Genomic DNA, 11,503 nt, shown 5'->3' with positions numbered 1-11,503 from the left:
GAGCAATGGTTTGCTTCCAGCATTCTTCTCACTTCCTATAGTGGCCTAGGGGCCTGATACATGTCGTGAATGGCGGTTGGGTTCACCCATGGCATTGAAGCCTCAAGTGATTTATTTGATTTCAGCTTTGTGTGTGGGGTGAACACCCCACCACTGAATCTGTGACAGACTCTTTGCCCAGCATGTTCATACATTTTAATGTCACTGAGAAAATAGTAACACCGTTTTCACAAATGAGCTTCCTTTATGTTCCTGTCAGCTGGCAGGTAGTCTAGAAAAAAAGAAGAAAGGAAAAATGAGCTGGCTATTGAATATTTCTCTCCCTGGCTGCCAAAATTCATCTCCCGCTCATGAATTCTAACTATGTATTGTCTGTGCAGACAGACCTGGGCCACCATACACAGCTCTCTATTCTTCAGGGAGTGTGGTGATGAAAATGAGCCATGAAAGAGAGGAAAAAAATGTGCCAGAATAAATAAATGCATGCACTATTGAAGAAGGGTTATTAGTTAGTTGTTGGAGCCACTGTTTAACAGACAGAAATTTCTCCCCCATTCCCCAGTTCAAACTTTGGAATCTATAGGATCAGAATACTGAAACGAATGCCAGCTCTACCTGAGATTTGTGGTGAGTCAGGTTCAACAAATAGTCCAATTTAACGCAAAGTAGCTTTTTTGGTATTGCTGAAGCAGATGGCAGAAAAACAGGATCACATCCAAAATAATGTTATTTATTTGTTTGTTTGTTTGTTCATTTATTTGTTTGTTTATATATTTATTTTTCTCGATTGCTTACAAGATAATAGGTATAAGTAAAAACGTAGTTATGAATACATGGATACATACAAGAAAAATATAAATATACATATAAGAAAAATGTTCCCAATGGTGCTTTTCCAAGAGGAAACTGGATTTTCTTGGTTGTTTTTTCTTTGAAAATGTTTTAACTTCTCATCCAAGAAGCTTATTTGGTTCAGTTCATTCTCTTGGATGAGAAGCAAAATGTTTTGTTTTTTTTTAAAAAATAGCAATGGCACTTAGCCTTATATACCACTTCACAGTGCTTTACAGTCCACTTTAAGTAGTTTATAGGGTCAGCATATTGCTCCTGACAATCTGGATCCTCACTTTACCAACTTTGGAAGAATGGAAGGTTGAGTCAGCCTTGAGCCTGGTGAGAATCAAACTCTGGCAGTGAACAGAGTCAATCTGCAACACTGCATTGTAAAAACTGTGCCACTATGATTTCCTTCCTTCCTTCCTTCCTTCCTTCCTTCTCCACAAACCAATCCTTTTGTATATTTCTCATTGGACCTTCTGATTTTTAATGGATCAAAGCTTGTTTGATGTTAGTGCTCTGAGTTTGGATGCAGCACTAGTTAATAACCAGATCAACCATGCAAAACATAAAATAAAGCCAAAACTCAAAGCATGTTGGTAGCCCAACATTAATACCCTTGTTTCAAGTTAAAAAGTCAGCCACAGACCAAGTCAGTTTCCCATTAAAATAAGTTCATTTTCTATTTAGGAACATCTCATAAGGGGTATGAAATCATCACGCAAGGATGTTGATGGACCACAAGCTTAAGAAATTTCAAAGTTCTTCAAATTGCCTTGATTTACATCACAAACTGCACCATAATGAAGCTAGTTTGTTCTGGTTTAGTCTGATCAGTGAAGCCAAGCACTAGCTTTTGTGAATTGTGGTTTATCTTGTTCATATATTTGAACCAGATCTGGAACCTTGCTGCTTTCTGAGCTTGGTTGTTTTCTTACAGACACTTCATTACCCAAACTAGATAACATCACTAATGATGTTGCCTAGTTCAGGTAATAAAACATCTGCAAGAAACAATGAAGCTCAGAGAACACCAAAGATCCCTCATTACAACCCTGAGGTACAAGTAATCTCCTTTATTGAACCAGATCACCACATTATTTCATATTGTGGGTATGAAATACCTCAAACTATCCACTATTGACCCCACCCCATTCCTAAGAGGTCTTTAGGGGGCGTGCATAAGTGCACCATCGTGCCTACTGTCCCTGTCCTATTGTTCCCATTTATTAGTTCCTATTTCTTGTATTCTTACTCATGTTTATACTTATACCTATTATCTTGAAAGTGATTGAGAAATCAAATAAATCGATTAAATAAATAAAATAAACCCCTCGAAGAGATTCCAATCACATGAAAAAGGGGACATACAGTAAGTATCCATATATTGAGTGTTCTTTATATCAAGGTCAGAATTAAAGTTGGTGATTTTATGAAACTTGCCTAGCAGTGCTATGCCAACATTTCTCAAAACTTACCTATGAAGGAGACTTCTGTTTTTTTGCTTTATTCTCAGGCTACTTGAGAATTTCTTGCAATTTCCCAGATGGAGCCTTTGAACTTATTATTGGAATAACAGAGGGTGCAACTGTTTGTTTTCATTCTTACACATACTTCATCACTGTTAATTTTCACTGGTTATGCAACACTTCCTAAGAGTTCTTTCATAAGATTTCCCTCTGGATTTAGTGGAAGACTTAGAAAGCCTTCCAATGCAGAGATGATTCTACAATGAAATATAAGAGAGTTGCACACATTTTGGTGACCTTTTGAATGCATTGTGATCCACCCGTGAGAATTTTATCAAATTGTATTTTACTTGTGAGGAGGGCAGGGGAAAATTATTTGAAAAGCAAATTCTCTTTCATCAAACTGAACGAGAACGGGGAGAAAAGGAAGGAGAGAGAGGGTGACAGAAAGAATGAATTTAGCTTCCTAATATGCCAAAAATTGTAATTGAAGGAATAAAGAACTGCTTTTTAGTGTTGGCTTGAGAAGGAGAAATAATTCTTTCAGCCCCTCGACCAAACTCACATTCACATTTGAGCAGTGACCCTGACAGGTTTTCCGTGTTTCAAGATTTCATTCTGTCAGTGACAAGTCAAAGAAGTAAAGTTGCAAAAAGAGAGAAAGAAAGGTGACCCCAGGGAATATCTCACTATTTTAGAAAGAGGAGGAAAAAAAAATGGTGTTTTTTTTTCAAGGTTGCCTTTGCTTTATTCATCTCTGTTTTACCACTGAAGAAGGGCACAATACTTTTAGCCAAAATACTTATTTATCCTTTTGAAAACAAAGGGCAAGAAAGCTTTCTGATCTGTCTTTCCATATATATGCCCGGAAGGATTATTATTATTATTTTTTTAGGGTGAAGTTAAATTTAGGATCATTGAACTGAAACTTTTCCTGGAATGCACTTTTCTAATAAATTTCAAAATAACAAAAAAAAAAAAAAAAAAAAAGATTTGGAGCTCTTACTTTTTAAGTGGAAAAGAAACAGACTTTTTCCAATATTATCAACATTATATTTTCCTAGAAAAATGTTCTGATTTTACCTCAATGTTTTGGATATAATGAATCTAAACGCTAGGCAGATTGAAGTAGGGGATTTCAAGGGACAAATACGGTTTAAGGGCATCCAGATGATCCAACATTTGTTGCTCTGGTTCTAACTACGATGTTTGCATTTACTTGATTTGCCATAGGGTTCTTAATACATATGGTGGCCATTTTAGAGAGTGTGTCAATTTTTATATTAAAATTATCTGTCTATCATCTATCTATCTATCTATCTATCTATCTATCTATCTATCTATCTATCTATCTATCTATCTATCTATCTATCTATATCTATCTATCTATCTACCTACCTACCTACCTACCTACCTACCTACCTACCTACCTATCAGTGGTGGGATTCAATTTTTTTTTACTACCGGTTCTGTGGGCGTGGCTTGATGGGCGTGGCAGAGGAAGGATACTGTAAAATCTCCAGTCAGAGGTGTTATTTGCCGGGTCTCTGAACTACTCAAAATTTCTGTTACCGGTTCTCCAGAACTGGTCAGAACCTGCGGAATACCACTTCTACTACCTACCTATCTTACCTACCTACCTACCTACTTATCTATCTATCTATCATTTGATTGATATAGCCATCACACTGAAAGCAATTGTGCTGCACACAGCAGACAGGTGAAACCACATACATACATACATACACACACACACATCTTAAGAGTAAATAATATATAAACAGAGGTGCAAACTCTAGATGAAGAGAGAATAAAAATAGCCAGTTTGGCGAAGTATGTCTTCAGTTCCTTGGAAGCCCCAGGCTAACCTGACATTCCCTTGGTGTAGTAGGAAGAGGTGAGAGTAACTCCTACAGATGCTCACTACATAAGCAATTTACACCTTCTGAAGCATAATTGGCTGCCTTCATGTTGAATCTGGGAAGAGCTGTGACCTCAGTTCAAGTTCTGCAGCTGTAGTTCAGCATTCATCTTAAAATATACAGATGATGTACCTTGTCTATTAACATGGTTCTGTTTAAAGAGAGAGATTAAAAATGTTGCCACTTGAAAAAGGTATTCTCCTTGTTTGGTAAGATCTATTTCCATCCATCTGTCTATCAACCTATAGAAACTTTTCTTTAATAAATTTGAGGTCCTCTGAAAACCATCATATGAGCTGTGGTGGCTCAGTGGTTAGAGTGCAGTACTACAGGCTACTTCTGCTGATTGTCGGCTGCCTCCAATTTGGCAGTTCGAGACTCACCAGATTCAAGGTTGACTCAGCCTTCTATCCTTTCGAGGTGGGTAAAATGAGGGCCCAGATTGTTGGGGGCAATGTACTGATTCTGTAAATTGCTTAGAGGGGGCTGTAAAGCACTGTAAAGCAGTATATAAGTCTGTGCTAAGTGCTATTGCTATATGTTTAGATTTCCAAAGAAGGTAGCCTGATCCCTTGGCAGCAACTGCCTGCCTGGAAGGAAAGAAAAGACTAAAAATTGGATGTGTACAATAAAGATAAGTAAGATCTGCCTCCTACACCTCCCAAAACCCCCTAACCCTGCCCAGTATTTGATTCAAGCCCTCCCACCACCAAATGGAATGTGGACCTCAACAATAATGACAAAAAGATTGCTCCTCCTGTTGGTTGTTCTTGTTAGATAAAGCCTAGCTAAGCAATATGCATGCAATCTTATAAACCCATGTCAAGTCACCGTGTTATAATGCTTTAAAATTGCAACAGTTAATCAAATTGTGTTTTTTTTTGGGGGGGGGGGAAGTAATTTAAAATGAGGTTCCAAGACTTTGCAAAGCCTTGCGCATATGCTACAGTTTTTTTAAAATCTGAAAGATAAATGGGTTGCTGACAGTTAACGAGGAGAGTGACATGTTTAAATTCAGTTTGGAAATTCTTCCCTATAGGCCATGGACAGATACCACTAAAAAGGAAAAAAAAAAAGTGAAATCCAAATTATTTAATTATATGGATCATGAAGAAGCTACTGAGCAATTCAGTGGCTCTCCTCTCCTCTCCTCTCCTCTCTCTTACTTAGAGACAGAAATCTTGCCAAACTAAAACAGGCTACTTGCAGTATAAAACATATACTCTGGGAATTATTAGGGTGGATCTGACTTCACCCCCCTTTCACCCACACAAACTTCACTGTCACTTGCTCCTCTGGAAATGAACCCCTTCCTCCTTCATTCCACCACAGTCAGTGAGAGAAAGTGACTCACTGAAGTGCATTTAATGCTGCATCTTCTAGAAATGTTTTTTTTTTTTTTTAATGGGGTGGTGGTAGAGATCAAACAAAGTCAAAATAGTAGCCATAACTTCACTAACAAACTCGTTTTGCCCCCCATATAAAAAGGGGACAGAGTTTCAATAAGCTGCAGATAACTTCAGCTGCATGATTGATGCCTTGTCTACAAAGCATGTAGAAAGAGGCTTTGTTTATTTATCAAATTTATATGACTGCCCATCTCACTGAACATGACTCTGCGTGGCGTACAGCCAACAATTATATCACAACCATTAAAACACTTGATGTCAGGAGGAAGAATCAGGACCATATATTTACATTCTAGTTAATCTGATTCATTGTTTTTTGCCACAGTGAGTCATGGTGGCGCAGTGGTTAGAGTGCGGTACTGCAAGCTAGTTCTGCTGATTGGCAGCTGCCTGCAATTTGCCAGTTCGAATCTCACCAGGCTCCAGGTCGACTCAGCCTTCCATTCTTCTGAGGTGGGTAAAATGAGGACCCAGGTTGTTGGGGACAAGAGGGTGACTCTGTAAACCACTTAGAGAGGGCTGGAAAGCATTATAAAACAGTAAATAAGTATAAATACTATTGCTATTGCCTATATACAAGGATCTAGCATTAAACTGGCATTCGATAAGAGTTTTACAGAATTCAAGGGGAGCTGGGCTTTGACCATTTGTGGGAACGTAATAATTCCCGGCTGATTCCTCTCTTGACTCTGCTCCATGTTTCCACCTCCCCTTAAAACCATAAAGGAGAGTGGCTGGAGAAGAACATAAAATCTTAACACAGTAACCAACATTCAGGAAGGACATTTTCAGGGCCTATGAAAAATTAAACTTAGTGCAGTAATGGCTACAATATTGCCCCCCTCCCCCATTTTTTGCTCCTATCCCTGTGCATCCCTGTGCATATACCCACAATATATAGTGTGAAGCTGTCCAAAGACATGGTTTGTGTTAAGTTCGGAATGTCGGGTTTCAGAGATGAGAGACTCAGGTTCAGTAAACAACAGCTCTTTATTTATAGGCTAGATCAGACTCTCCCAGTAGCAGGCGCGGCGGCCCTTTTATAGAGCTCGCTGTGGCTTGGCGGCCAATGACATCGCTTTAAGTCTCCCGCGCTTGGTTTGAACCAATCGCGGCAGACTCTTAGCGAGCCAATCATAACCGCCCAGGCTGACCAATCAGGTAGCGGTTGAAACGGACCAATGGGAATGCAGGGTTTCAAGCCTGCTAATATGGAACAGTTTGTGTGGCCAAAGTAACTCAAGGAAAAAGTTGCCTCTCACCTCTTTGATAGCTGAATAATTAAAAAGAAAAGGGATGCTATTTCCCAAGTTGCTGGTTGAAAAACTTGAAAGCAAAACGGGAAGAAGCAGAGGCATTTTTGGCACAGTTTTACTTTTAACTATTCACACAAGCATGTAATTTAATCCACTGTCTTTGCCATCCTCGCATTAACTGTTGTTTGCTGGGTACCTTCTTCTGAGCTGAGAAGAGGAAAAAGGAAACTGACAATCGCTTTATTGCAGACTGTTCCAATTACTTAGGCACTTGATGTGAAGCATAAATAGTATGAAGATCATATTAGAAATGTGTCAGGATATAAATAGCTGTTGACAGATTTCCACCTATGAGATACAGGAAACACATTGGCTGTTTGAGGGTTTTATCAAGTCTTCGGAGCCTGTATTAGACTTCTAGCGATATCGCTTGATATGCAAACATTTTTTTTTCCCTTCAAAGGTTTTTCATTTTGTAAAAAGTCAGCTAAAGAAATTATGTTTTTTTTAGATGAAAAAAAGAAAGAAAGGAGGTAGAAGGGGGTGGAGGTGGTATTGAAGCTGATAACAACCCACCAGGTATTCCTCAGGGGCTTTTTCTTTTTTTCTTTAAGGAAGCTGAAGTAAATTTAGCCAATATTGTTTCTGAACTCCTGACTTCAAAAAAAAAAAAAAAATTTGGCACAGTGCCTGCAGAGTGACTTCTTATAAATTTAGTAGGGACGAGGGACTCTCTACGGGGTGTGATAAAAATTATGCACCCTAAACTTGGAGAAGGTTGCAAGGAACATTGCACTATCTTCTACTACATAAGCCACGTTGGCTCTCTTTTCTTTCTCATGCCCAAATACGCTGGGACATTTTAGACAGACTTGGTGAATAGAGAGTGTGTTATGGCCTGTCAGCTGCCGGCCCCTCCAGCAGCTGAATCGGATGAGGAGGAGGAGGTGAGGAAGTCAGGATCAGCATCAAGGCAACCTGAGAGCTCGGAGGAGGAAGAGGGAATGGAGCTGGCAGAGACAAAGAGACAGAGGCAGAAACTGGGCCATCCGTCATCCCTCAGATGGAGAGTCAACAACTCCCAGGTCTGGAGGTGGCTGATGAGGAAGAGGAGGAATAGATTGGCCCATTGCCTGATGCGTGGATGGCAGAAGGCAGAGGAGAGGAGAGCAGTGGAAAGTTCCAGTGACGCCACATCTTCAGAAGGGAGGTTGTTTCATGCTTGATCGCTCGTACAATTAGGAAATTCCTCATGATTACAAATTTGGATCTGTCTTTGTCAAGTCATTGGTTCTAACCAGGAAGCCATGGTTAACCCAAGCTATACTTTAGACAAATTGGTGAAGCTAGTCCTTCAGTAGGAACAGAGGACAAACAAGCTTCCCTTAAAAGAATGTGGCACTGCTGGAATTTAATTCAGGGTTCTAATTGTAGATTATGATCACTCAGGAAGACAGCACATACTTTGCATGTAGGAAGTCCAGGGTTCAAACTCTAGAATAGAATAGAATAGAATAGAATAGAATAGAATAGAATAGAATAGAATAGAATAGAATAGAATAGAATAGAATAACAGAGTTGGAAGGGACCTTGGAGGTCTTCTAGTCCAACCCCCTGCTTAGGCAAGAAACCCTACACCAGTTCAGACAAATGGTTATTCAACATCTTTTTAAAAACTTCCAGTGTTGGAGCATTCAGAACTTCTGGAGGCAAGTTGTTCCACTGATTAACTGTTCTAACTGTCAGGAAATTTCTCCATAGTTCTAAGTTGCTTCTCTCCTTGATTAGTTTCCACCCACTGCTTCTTGTCCTGCCTTTAGGTGCTTTGAAGAATAGCTTGACTCCCTCTTCTTTGTAGTAGCCCCTGAGATATTGGAACACTGCTATCATGTCTCCCCTAGTCCTTTTTGTCTTTAAACTAGACATATCCAGTTCCTGCAACTATTCTTCATATGTTTTAGCCTCAAGTTCCCTATCATATTTGTTGCTCTTCTCTACACTCTTTGATTATTTTCAGGTGAGGATGAACCAGAAACCTTGGAGAGTTGTTGACAGACAAGGAAGATGATTTAAGACTTGATAGCTCAATAGACTGACTCGGTTTAGAATGGATCTCTGTATGGCTGAGCATTGAATTGTGTGCAGAAAACAACTAGAACTCAGCACCAATGCTGGAAAAGACTGTTTTTAGTAGACGATGCTAGGTACCTTCTGAAAATGAAGATATCCCTAAGTGCCACTGAACATGCAAAAAGGCAAAAAGAAAAAAAAATGATTCCAGGCTACTTTAAATGTTTCTCTTCCCATAGCTTTCCACCCAATATGATTTAGGATGTTTTGAAGAATTTTCTGCTGACACTTTCATACTGTCGCGGAAGGCCAGTTCAGGGCCACCCCTAAGATTAGCAGATATGCCAGTCAAGTGACCCAGTTCACAAAAGAGCAAGACTTCCCAATTCTCCAGCCATTGGATGCCATCACAGCAATGACACTCTGGCTCTGGAGACCCCACCATTCAGCATGCAATGTATCCCAGTTTGTCTGCTTGTCAGAGGCTCAGGAGAAAGCTATTCATCTAGCTTGCCAGCCAAAGGCTTAAAAGCTGCAATTTCAACCCAGCTGTGCTCAGAACTGCAGAAAAGAAAAAACAAGAAAGAAAAAACAAGTGATTGTGTACACGAAGTTGTGAAATATATACTGTGAAATAAAGAAAGCAAGCACGCTTCTGACCAGAGGACTCGTTGCGTTAAGCAACCCATTCCTTCTTTGCTATTTTCAGAAGATGAACAGGTTAAAAAGAAAAATTCACCTTATGCTTGTTTCCTCTCTCCGACCGGCCTTTTGGTAGTTCCTTTAATACGCCTGCTAATGAATCTCAGGGATGTAATGAATTAATGAAAAGAAAGGTGGATTAAATGACTACTTTTCTGGCCTTAAGTCATCCATCAAACTGCACTATCCAGCCTGAAATTTCATTACAGGAAACTGTTTTGTGAATCAGTTTTCCCTCATTCATTTTAATTAAATGAATATTTATATATTCATTTTGCAGAATACATACATGTCCATAAATCTTTCACCACAGAAGATGGCAATGCAAAGGGGAACCAAATCTTGAATAGGTATGTTAAATGGAAAGGTGCAATAGCATGGAAGAAGAAGGGGGAAAAAAAACCCTTTGCAAATGTTATTGATGGTTTCACACAAATGGGAAAACCAAGATTTTTAAAACCAAAATTAGATACATAAACAGCAGTGACTTTGTTCACATGTAATTCTTAACTACAACACATGGTTTATTCATTCCAGTTTATTGTTTGTTTGTTGTTGTTATAGTGACCATTCAAAGTTACAACAGCACTGAAAAAAGTGACTTATGACCGTTTTTCACAGTTATGACCTTTGCAGCATCTCCAACCCACCCCTCCTCCTTAAGTTACTTCCCTCCAAGTGTAGCCTTGCAGCCTTTCTCTAGGCTTGCTTAACAGTGGTGGGATTCAGTTTTTTTTAACCATCAGTTCTGTGAGCATGGCTTTGTGGGCATGCTTCATGCATGAATGTGCGCTTTGCGCATGCACACAGAGGATTTGCTACTGACCTTCCCCTGTGTGGCAAACTGATGTGCTGTGCAAAGCCGCTGAGTTTCAAAACCAGGAAATAAGGGTCAGTATAGAGCTGGGGTGGATGGAAGTCCCAGCAGCTGATCGTTGGAGCGAACCAGTTCATTCACATATGAGTCTCAGAGCTACCGGTTCGGGTGAACTGGGCTGAACCGGTAGAATACACCACTGTTGCCTAAGCTCTACTCTCCCTGTCCTTGGATCAGTGGAGTAGACAGCTGTTACTCATCAGAGTAAATTAGCTGATCCTGTGCAGGCAGGCAGCTCTCCCCTCTGGTTGACCATCTCCCCCAATGCCCGAGGGACCCAGGACAGCATCGTCCTCAGCCCTTGGAGTGTCAGAAGGTCCCAGTTCCAACTCCTCCTCCTCTGAACTGGGCTCTGAGGGAGCCATGTTATAAATAACAGTTTTTTTAAAAAACCCTGATCCCAAGGATGTTATTTTCCTGCTCTCAAACAAACACCAGAGAAGCTGGCATGGCAATTCCCAGGAGATCAAATACATTTGAAATGCAAATGTTCAAATATTGATTTTTCACAGGCAATAAATATAAAGCCATGAAGTTCAACTCGTCTAAAAATGAGCACCTTAAATATTTATGAATTATCCATCTACTCGGTGTGAACAATAGGCAGGCCAGGCCTCCAGGACTGAAGTTTAGATATCTGTCATTTTGGAACTTGGAATGCTACATTCGGTACATTATCACCTTCCAAGTCCAGATCAAACAATCGAGTGCCTCGTAGACTAAACCAGCATTAAGTGACCCCAAGATTTCACCCCACTTCATTATCCAATTCAGTACCGAAACAAGGAGTAGGTGGATTCTATATTTCTTCCAATGCCACTAAATTAAGAAGTAGGTACAGTATATATGTGGGATATGGTGGCTCAGTGGCTAAGACACTGAGCTTGTCAGTCAGAAAGGTCGGCAGTTCAGCGGTTCAAATCCCTAGCACCACGTAATGGAGTGAGCTCCCATTACTTGT

At 39.9% G+C, this 11,503-nt stretch overlaps 1 long non-coding RNA gene across 1 annotated transcript in view; it reads right to left on the bottom strand.

Moving 5' to 3' along the window:
- Positions 1-207: 207 nt before the first annotated feature.
- The window catches only part of LOC148129762 (uncharacterized), a 102,454-nt gene continuing 91,158 nt past the window's right edge, over positions 208-11,503 (bottom strand). The window contains exon 3 of the long non-coding RNA XR_015750688.1: positions 208-271. This is a non-coding gene — a long non-coding RNA (uncharacterized LOC148129762). The remainder of the gene's footprint in view (positions 272-11,503) is intronic.

Source organism: Notechis scutatus, chromosome 10 (assembly GCF_049901735.1).
Source record: "Notechis scutatus isolate UNSWTSFEM ecotype Mainland chromosome 10, rNotScu1.2, whole genome shotgun sequence".
NCBI lineage: Eukaryota > Metazoa > Chordata > Lepidosauria > Squamata > Elapidae > Notechis > Notechis scutatus.
The sequence above is the reverse complement of the archived record's forward strand: the minus strand, read 5'-3'. Positions and strand labels throughout refer to the sequence as shown.